The sequence below is a fragment of the Centroberyx affinis genome, unplaced genomic scaffold (genome assembly GCF_046629955.1).
Source record: "Centroberyx affinis isolate AG114_WGS23_722 - 3 ecotype Tasmania unplaced genomic scaffold, CSIRO-AGI_Caff_v1 ptg006270l_1, whole genome shotgun sequence".
Taxonomy (NCBI): domain Eukaryota; kingdom Metazoa; phylum Chordata; class Actinopteri; order Beryciformes; family Berycidae; genus Centroberyx; species Centroberyx affinis.
This window is the reverse complement of record NW_027283189.1, coordinates 34,157-43,315: the sequence shown is the minus strand read 5'-3', so window position 1 is coordinate 43,315 and position 9,159 is coordinate 34,157.

Sequence of the window (9,159 nt, the reverse complement as noted above, 5' to 3'; positions counted from 1 at the left end):
AACCAAGATGCCATTACAGAATCATCACAAACCAGGTTATAGTTTTATGATGCCATAAATATGAATGAATTCAACACGCTTTGATGATACAACACGACTTTACAGTGTTAACATTAGAGGAGCGTTAGTGGAAAGATCATTTGTGGCAAGAGTGTTTTGCTTTAACATATTTAATCAGGCGAGCTGACAAAGAACAAATTCTCATTCACAGCTACAGCGTGGAGAGTTAGTTAGTGTGTGTCTGCATGTGTGTGTCTGCGTGTGTGTGTGTGTGTGTGTGTGTCTGTACTGAGGGTCACTGAGCAAAAGGGCCTTGCTCAAGAGCACTTCAGTGGTAGTTATTTGGTGGGAACTGTTACTCCAGCTTGCTCAGGGATTGGCTTGCTCAGGAGTTCTGTGAATCTGCACTTGATTGCTCTTCCTCAACGACCAGGATGTGTGTCTCAGTAAACTGAAATTGAATTGTAAGAACTGAATTTGAATTACGATAACTGAATTTGAATTGTGAGAACTGAATACAGTTTCAGAGCAAATGAATTAAATTTCATAATATTACATTCAATTTAAAGTTTATTGGAATTCAGTTTCAAACTAATACATTAAATTTCTATTCAGATTCAGTTTTTCAATGCAATTATTCAAGTTAAACAGTACAAATTCAAATTGTGTGATTCAAATTCTGTTTTTTAATGCAATTATTCAAGTTGAGCAATTCAAATTCAAATATAAATAATTCAATTTCAGTTTCTAGTGACACATATTTCTTCCCATACCAATCTACTGACAAGACCTCAGCTGATGATCAAATCCAAGAACGCCAAGTTGATACTTCTGTGCTTGTGGAGAAAGTTCTTCTCCTCAAGTTGTCTTGGAGAGAAAGATCTTCTCATGAAAGTGAACAGAGAAGCTTCCTGACAGTTTGAGATGGACTGTGCGCGTGATTAATTAAGACACAGCTGTTCAATTTCCCAGCTGTTTCAACCGGCTCTGAAGTAATCTTTATTTATAAAGCGCCTTTCGAAACCAGAGTTACAAGGTGCTGTACAATGAAAACATTAAAAAGTAGAAAATAAAAAAGAACGTTAGAAACAGAAAAGCCGAAAATAACAAAATAAAAACATTAAAAACTGCACAGAAGGCAAACACACATTACAAAACAAAGTGCTTACGAAACAAGTGAGTTTTAAAAGCTTCTTAAAACTATCCACTGACTCTATGTTTTTTATGACTAAAGGAAGACGGTTCCAGAGAGTGGGAGCTACAACTGAAAAAGCTCGGTCACCTTTAGTTTTAAGCCTGGATTTTGGGACAGCTAGAAGGCCTTGGTCAGAAGACCTGAGAGATCTCTGTGATCTCACTGTGGCCAAGGGGCACAATAATTCAGATATATAAAGTGGGGCCAGCCCATGTAGTGCTTTATAGGTGATTAAGAGAATTTTAAAATCAATTCTGCAGTCGATGGGTAACCAATGTAGAGTGGCCAACACTGGTGTAATGTGTATAATGTGTATACGATGTGTATTGGTTAAAAGTCAGCAGAGTCACAGAGGAGCGACTCAGGGTGGTGAAAAGTGAATTACAATAATCTAGACGGGATGAGACAAAAACATGAATGATTTTTTCCAGATCTTGAAACGATAATACAGATTTGATTTTGGCAATGTTTCTTAGTTGAAAGAAACAGGATTGGACCACTTTCTTTACATGCAACTCAAAGTTCATACGTTGGTCAAAGCAGACTCCTAGGTTTTTTTGAGGCTTGTTTGACATTTGCTGCCGTACTGCAGACTGCAGCGCTGCTCGGACGTGATCCGTCCTCACACTTTTTTTTTTTTTTGGAATTGTGCTTCGACCACAACTAAATTGTGCTTCGACAACAACTAAAGTAAGATTTAGTTGTTGTCATGGCAACGTTGACAAATTTCGATTCGGGTGTAAAAATACAAGTCGCATGTAGGTCGCATGCCCCAGGATCTGATTTTGTAGCACGTATCCAGGTGGTCCAGATCAGAACTGAAAAAATGTGACTCGATTCCGCTTTTTCCTGTTCACACTTCTTAAAAAGTATCAGATTTGTGTCACATGTGAGGTGAAAAAAATCAGAATGGGACACTTTCAGCTGCAGTGTGAATGTAGCCTAAGAGTATCAAGAGAGAGAGAGACAAGAGCATCATTATCCCCATAAAAAATAAATGCTACACTGGAACAATTCTTTAGCTTTGAATGTATGCCTGTAGTGTTTTTATGTTCCGTCTTCTGTCACACCATATGTTTTGTCTGCAGTATATGGCAGGTCCTCATATGTTTAGTCCTGCACCTACTGTGTTAATTCTGTACTCTGAAACTCTGAAGAAAATCTTAGAAACTGTTCACACCACTTAACCAGGTCAAATTCCTTGTGCATCCATCGATTGCCTTAAACGGGTCAAGATATCTACAAGAAATTAAGCACCTTTATTCAAAAAGGGGCACCCACCCTTATTTCTAAAAGCGACTGTAAATGTTTTAATGAGTGTTTTGTTTTATTTTTGAGTTGAGCTCTTGACCCACAAAGTATGCATGCATGGTTTGGCTGCCAGTCCTTAAACTCCATAAAATCTCTTTGAAAGATTGGAAGCTGTTATCACATCAGTTGTGTTGGGTGTGGGAACACAAATTCTGTGGCCACGTGCCTGGGATGTACCAGAAAGGAGCAGAATGAAAAGAAAATGAGCATTTTTCAAAAACCCAGCTTGTAATCTTCTCCAGGAGTTACAACCTACTCAGCATACAGTAGCTATCTCATGATACACTTTTCCAATCCACTGGTGGACTCTCAGCATCCTTCCTCTACAGCTGCAGCTATATTGTGTGCCATGTTGCCTGAAAGCACACAGTGTTTGAATCTTAAAGATATGAATGGGCTGTGGAGTTAAGGGCAGTTTATAGCACAACGATTTATGATCGATTTATGAACATTCCATCATCGCTCAACTTTGATTTTGGACGTTGTTGCGCATTATAGAACGCATCGCAGAGGTTCAGTCATTTGCTCTCATCTAGTTACTTTACTTTGTTACTATAGTTCTAAATAGCAACTACGATACATGGGAAGTGTTGTGAAGCAATGTAAAGTATGTAAGTATTTTTTCATTATTGTCCTATAGCCAGTGTGGTTACACTGATTTTGTCCTGCTTGCCAGTCCCATCCCTGTTGTGAGCGATACTTCCCTTCTCCACAGCTTCAAAATGTTGCTTGTGCATCTTGGACCTAAAGCTTGTGATACAACAAGCAACATTTTGGAGAAGATGACAAGGCAACGTGTCGGTCAACAGGAATTGAAGTCAGACTTGCAGCATAATACCATAGCATTAGGGGCTGCCATGTAGACAATGTGAGAGTGTTTATCCATCTACTTAGGCTGTGTAATCCTGCAATGTTGACCAAAATGTTACACAGTGTGCGTATCAAGGATATAAAAGTGCTGACACACCTGGCCGTTTTTTAGGGCAATGTAGCCTACACTCCCAATACCAACCAACTAACCAAGTCAAAACAAAGGATTAACATCTATTCAAGTGTTGCCTTGCAAAAAGACATTCCTGTGTGATTAAATAAAACATTTAAAGGCAACTTATTGATCGAACTTGATCATCATATTTGCTGACATGTATTTTCCCTGGTCATCTCTGCCTGAACAGTTGAACCAAAACACAATCTGTCATGAAGACCAGAATTCTACTCCCAGTGACTCAACAATAAGTGCATTCCGTCTCACACAGAAACTTTCTCCCTGAACACCCTCTGTTCATTTCAGCCACCAGTATCAACTGTGTTTGAGTGCTTTTACATCTCTGCTGTAGTTGTGAGTTTGGTAGTTGGTTTTATTGTGTCGTTGTTTCTGCACTGTTGATTTGTCATCCAATAACAAAACATCGATGGACTGGATTGAAGGAGAAAGGGTCATCTATAGACCCATCAAGGTATGTGAGGATTGTTTATTGCAGTTAAATTGTAAAGATTTTGAGCTGTAATTAAATGTAGCATAAGAGGCTTTTGAGTGACTATCGCATTTCCTTCAAAGGCATTGCTCAATGTACCGGTGTACAGAGACACTGTACAGCTCTGCTGGGAGTGGAAGTACTATGAAGTACAAGTAAGAACCACTTTTGTTTCAGGCCCGCACAAAATAAAACACCTGACAAATTCTGGTAAAGTGTCTCCTATGATTATACATGAGAACATTTGATGTTTTCTGTTTTCTGTTTTCTGTTCTTGTAGAAAAAAATGATGGTGCAGTTTTTGAGGCGTCAGCAACAAAAGCAGGTCCCATCTGAGCTGACAGCTGAGGACATGACTGACTGGCTGGTGGAGCAGGGCAAGACATCTCTCAGGGAGCGGTGAGACAGTCCACCACTCAATCTATCTTAAACTCTGCTCATGTTAAAGGAGTAGTTCACTCAAAAATGAAAATTCAGTCATTATCTACTCACCCCCATGCCAGTAGAAAATCGGTTTAATGTTTGATGTCCACTTTAGTCTCTGTTCTGTATGTATTCTGCACAGTGTAATACATGCAGCGTTTATAGCGTCAATGGCACATTTTATGGCATTTTTCATTATCAAACATCAAATTATCAATACATCAAACATTAATATGGGTGCTCACTTATTGAATTTGACAATTAAATGCAAAGTAATTGCTTTAAAATAGTATTTATATTTTAAAATGTTGCGCTTTTATTTGGAAGGCTCTTGTTTTCTTGTTTACCTATCGAGGCTAGAGTATGCGCAAACGTGACTGAATTTTCATTTTTTGTGTGGATTATTCCTTTAAGCTAGTCTATTACTAATGAGAAGAAAATAGAGCAACAGTTAAGATGTACCTTCTGTTTTCTTTCTATTTGAAGATTGTGGAGGTTTGATCTTGAGAGTTTTGATGAAAGTGTCCAGCCTCTCCTCACACTGGTAAGACCAAGAACATGATTAGACTCAGTTTGGAGTAAATGATCACACAACACTAGACTGATCCTGTAAATATGTCAAATCTGAATGGTGCATCCCATTTCTTGTTTCAGATGTGGGAGGTGATCATCAGTATGAAAATGATGGTTATTGAGTTTTTAGCCCAAATCGTGCTCAACTCACATGAAGCTAACAGTCCTTGTTTTCAGTAAGTCACAGTTATGAGATAAGATGAAAGTCGAATGATTCCTGTGGGGAAATTGTGTCTTTTCAGAAAACCTGTATTTCAACTCATTTTGAGCGACTCTCATTGACAGAGACCCTCAGATCATCCGTCTGGCTGACAAAGCCATCAGGAGCCTGATGGAGAAGCAGCAGCCCAGCTCCAGCCTCCTCGGCCCCCAGGAAGTGGTGATGCGGGTTGTCCCCAAAGTCCTGCAGGGCTTCTGGATTAATCCGGCGATCCTCTTGTCCGTACCCCCACTGCAGCTCAGCGACTTGGCCGTCGGACTCACGAAGGCCGTTCAGGATAAGCTGTCCGCCTCTCTGACCTTCACGGACCGTCAGGCCTCCTTCTCCCGCTCCATCCGGGATGAGAAGGTCCTTTCTATCCAGAGAAGTACACTCCAGCCGTCCTGCTGGAGGAGCTGAAGCGCTTTGGGCCAGAGCTGCTGACCAGGATTGTTGACGTCACAGTGGGGGAAATCTGTGTGATGTTCGAGCCACAGAAACACATGGAAATGTCTGAAGTGTTGACCACCAAAGAGGTAAGAAGACCTGTGCAGATGTACGACTGAGTCGCTGGATACTGAAGATACTGTATAGTAAAAAAGAAAAAAATTTTTTTTTCTAAAATTCAAATGGCTTCTCTCCCTCTTAAGGTGGAACTGGAAGAGAACACAACACCAAGCCCAGAAATGGACTCTGCTGTTGGTTCAGCTGCTCTGGTTCCTCTGACTCTCCCGATTGAAACTCCTGTGGTCCCTCTGAGCCTCGCTACAGAAGCTCCTGTGGTTCCTGTGAGCCTCCCTACTGAAGCTCCTCTGGTTCCTCTGAGCCTCCCTACTGAAGCTCTTGTGGTTCCTGTGCGCGTCCCAACTGAAGCTCCTCTGGTTCCTCTGAGCCTCCTTACTGAAGCTCTTGTAGTTCCTGTGCACCACCCAACTGAAGCTCCTGTGGTTCCTCTGATCCTCCCTACTGAAGCTCCTGTGGTTCCTGTGAGCCTCCCTACTGAAGCTCTTCTGGTTCCTCTGATACTCGCTACTGAAGCTCCTCTGGTTCCTGTGAGCCTCCCTATTGAAACTCCTGTGGTCCTCCCAACTGAAGCTCCTGTGGTTCCTCTGATCCTCCCTACTGAAGCTCCTGTGGTTCCTGTGAGCCTCCCTACTGAAGCTCCTCTGGTTCCTCTGATCCTCCCTACTGAAGCTCCTGTCGTTCCTGTGGACCTCCCTACTGAAGCTCCTGTGGTTCTTGTGAGCCTCGCAACTGAAGCTCCTCTGGTTCCTCTGAGCCTCCCTACTGAAGCTCCTGTGGTTCCTGTGAGCCTCCCGACTGAAGCTCCTGTTGTTTCTGTGAGCCTCCCTACTGACGCTCCTCTGGTTCCTCTGATACTCGCTGCTGAAGCTCCTCTGGTTCCTGTGAGCCTCCCTATTGAAACTCCTGTGGTCTTCCCTACTGAAGCTCCTGTGGTTCCTCTGATCCTCCCTACTGAAGCTCCTGTGGTTCCTGTGAGCCTCCGTACTGAAGCTCCTCTGGTTCCTCCGAGCGTCCCAACTGAAGCTCTTGTGTTTCCTCTGACCCTCGCTACTGACACTCCTGTGGTTCCTCTGAGCCTCCTTACTGAAGCTCCTGTGGTTCCTTTTAGTCTCCCTCCTGAAGCTCTTCTGGTTCCTCTGAGCCTTGCTACTGAAGCTCCTCTGGTTCCTCTGAGCCTCCCTACTGAAGCTCATCTCTTTCCTCTGAGCCTCCCAACTGAAGCTCCTGTGGTTCCTCTGACCCTCGCTACTGTAGCCCCTGTGGTTCCTCTGAGCCTCACTGCTGAAGCCCCTGTGGTTCCTCTGAGCCTCCATACTGAAGCTCCTGTGGTTCCTCTGACCCTCTTTTCTGAAGCTCCTCTGGTTCCTCTGAGCCTCCCTACTGAAGCTCCTGCCATTACTGCAGTCCAGGAAGGCTTGACCAGCAGACTGGTTGGCACTGAAGAGAAGGAGGTGCAACAATCCTCTGACACCACATCAGGTAGGAGTTCTTCATCAGGTCCGCTCACACTGTAGCTCATGTCTACTTCCATGATGATGAATTGAGGCATTGTCCTCTTTTATTTTTCAGAGATCAAAAAGACCAAGAAGAAGAAGAACAGAGTCTGGCGCTTCTTCCGTCGGCTGGTCCAAACACTGAGGAAAACAGCCAAGGAAACTGAGAGGGACTGAAATCCCACGGCAAAAAAATAAATTCAGTGTTGCATTGCAATCAGTCCATGTCAGTCAATTTTTTTTTCATTTACTGTGAATTGATGCATTATAAAATTCTGAAATTATCATACAGGAATATCCATATGCAGTCACCTCCAGAATTATTGTCACCCTTCATGAAAAAGAGTAAAATGTATTGTATAAAATAAATAAAATTCTATTGTTTTCTTTTTAATTGAACTCAGAATCCAGAAACTGTATTGCTTTCATCATTTCCTGTTTCACTGGGGTCAAAATATGAGGTTGCATACATGTAAAATCCATATGTCATCCATCACTTTGTGGAAAATCAAAGAGCTTTCAACTCAGAGACAGATGGTTAAATACCATTAAGCACAGTCAGGGCAATAATCAAAAAGTTTTAGAAATATGGAACAGTTGCAAATTCACCAGGAAGAGTACGCATGTGCATATTGTCCCCATGAACAGGGAGGAAGATGATGAGGGAGGCAAAGAAGAACCCAAGGATCACAGTTTCACAACTGCACAGTTGAGTGGAATGCTGCGGTTATCAAGTGTCAAAATCCTCCTCCATGTCAACAAGCTCTTTGGAAGGGTTGCAGGAAAGAAGCCCTTACTGAGTGCAACCCATAAACTGAAGCGTCTGAACTTTGCCAAGCAACTACAGTTGAAACTGTGTGTTGTGGTCAGATGAGACCAAAATGGAACCATCGGCATGTTTGGCGACAAAAGACGACTGCATACAAGGAAAAGCACCGGATGCCCACAGTTTAATATGGTGGAGGATCTTTGATGTTTTTGGGCTGTTTTATTGCTAGTGGTCCAGATCTTGTTAAGATCGATGGCATAATGAATTCCACTAAGTATCAGGATATTTTAGTCCAAAACCTGGTTGCCTCTGCCAGGAGGTTGAGACTTGGCCGTGGAAGGACCTTTCAACCAGACAACGACCCCAAACATACATCAAAATCATCACAGAAATGGTTGCAGGAACACAAAATCGATGTTTTGCAATAGCCATCTTGTCTCCAGAACCCTAGTGAAAATCTGCGGTCTGAATTGAAGAGGGCAGTCCACAAGCACAAACCTAAGAATATCAAGGATCTTGAAATGTTCTGCATGGAGGCACGGTCCCTCCCAAAGTGTTCTCCAACCTCTCAGACAATACAGTAAGAGGCTATTTTACTAAACCATAGAACATTTTATGTTTGAAGAATGTATTTTGTTAAAATAAAAGTGTACGACTCTCCCATATGTTTGAGCCCAAAATATGACTCATTGCGTGTTGCATGCGACCAACCGACCGACCGACCAAAACTTAAATCTGATTGACTCCAGGTTTAAGTTGTTATAGTTGTTGTGTTCTAGTGGTTAAAAGTTTTATTTTGGAGTGGAAAATACAGAAATCGGACATGTAATGACCTGGAAGCGGTATATTTGTTTACAAGTAGAAAACGATGGTAAGTCGGTCTCGTCTTAGCTCTTGCAGCCTCTCGTTCACAGTGATGGACTACCTTTACTGACTGAATTAAGTCTCCAGTGTTGTTTTCTATGCCGTTTGGAATTGAATGGGAGTGAATGAGCCCAAGCGGTATGGCAAAACTGATTTTAAAATATCTTTAATTGTGGCACATGTATGTAAAAACAGTCAACATTAAAGGGATGTAAAATGTCCAAAATTAGCAAAAACTCAAATCACGCTGGAGTTGTCCTTTAACATACTGTATGCTAAAGCGTTAGCAAGCGCACAAGGTAGATTTATGCACCAGAGACACAGAGATGATT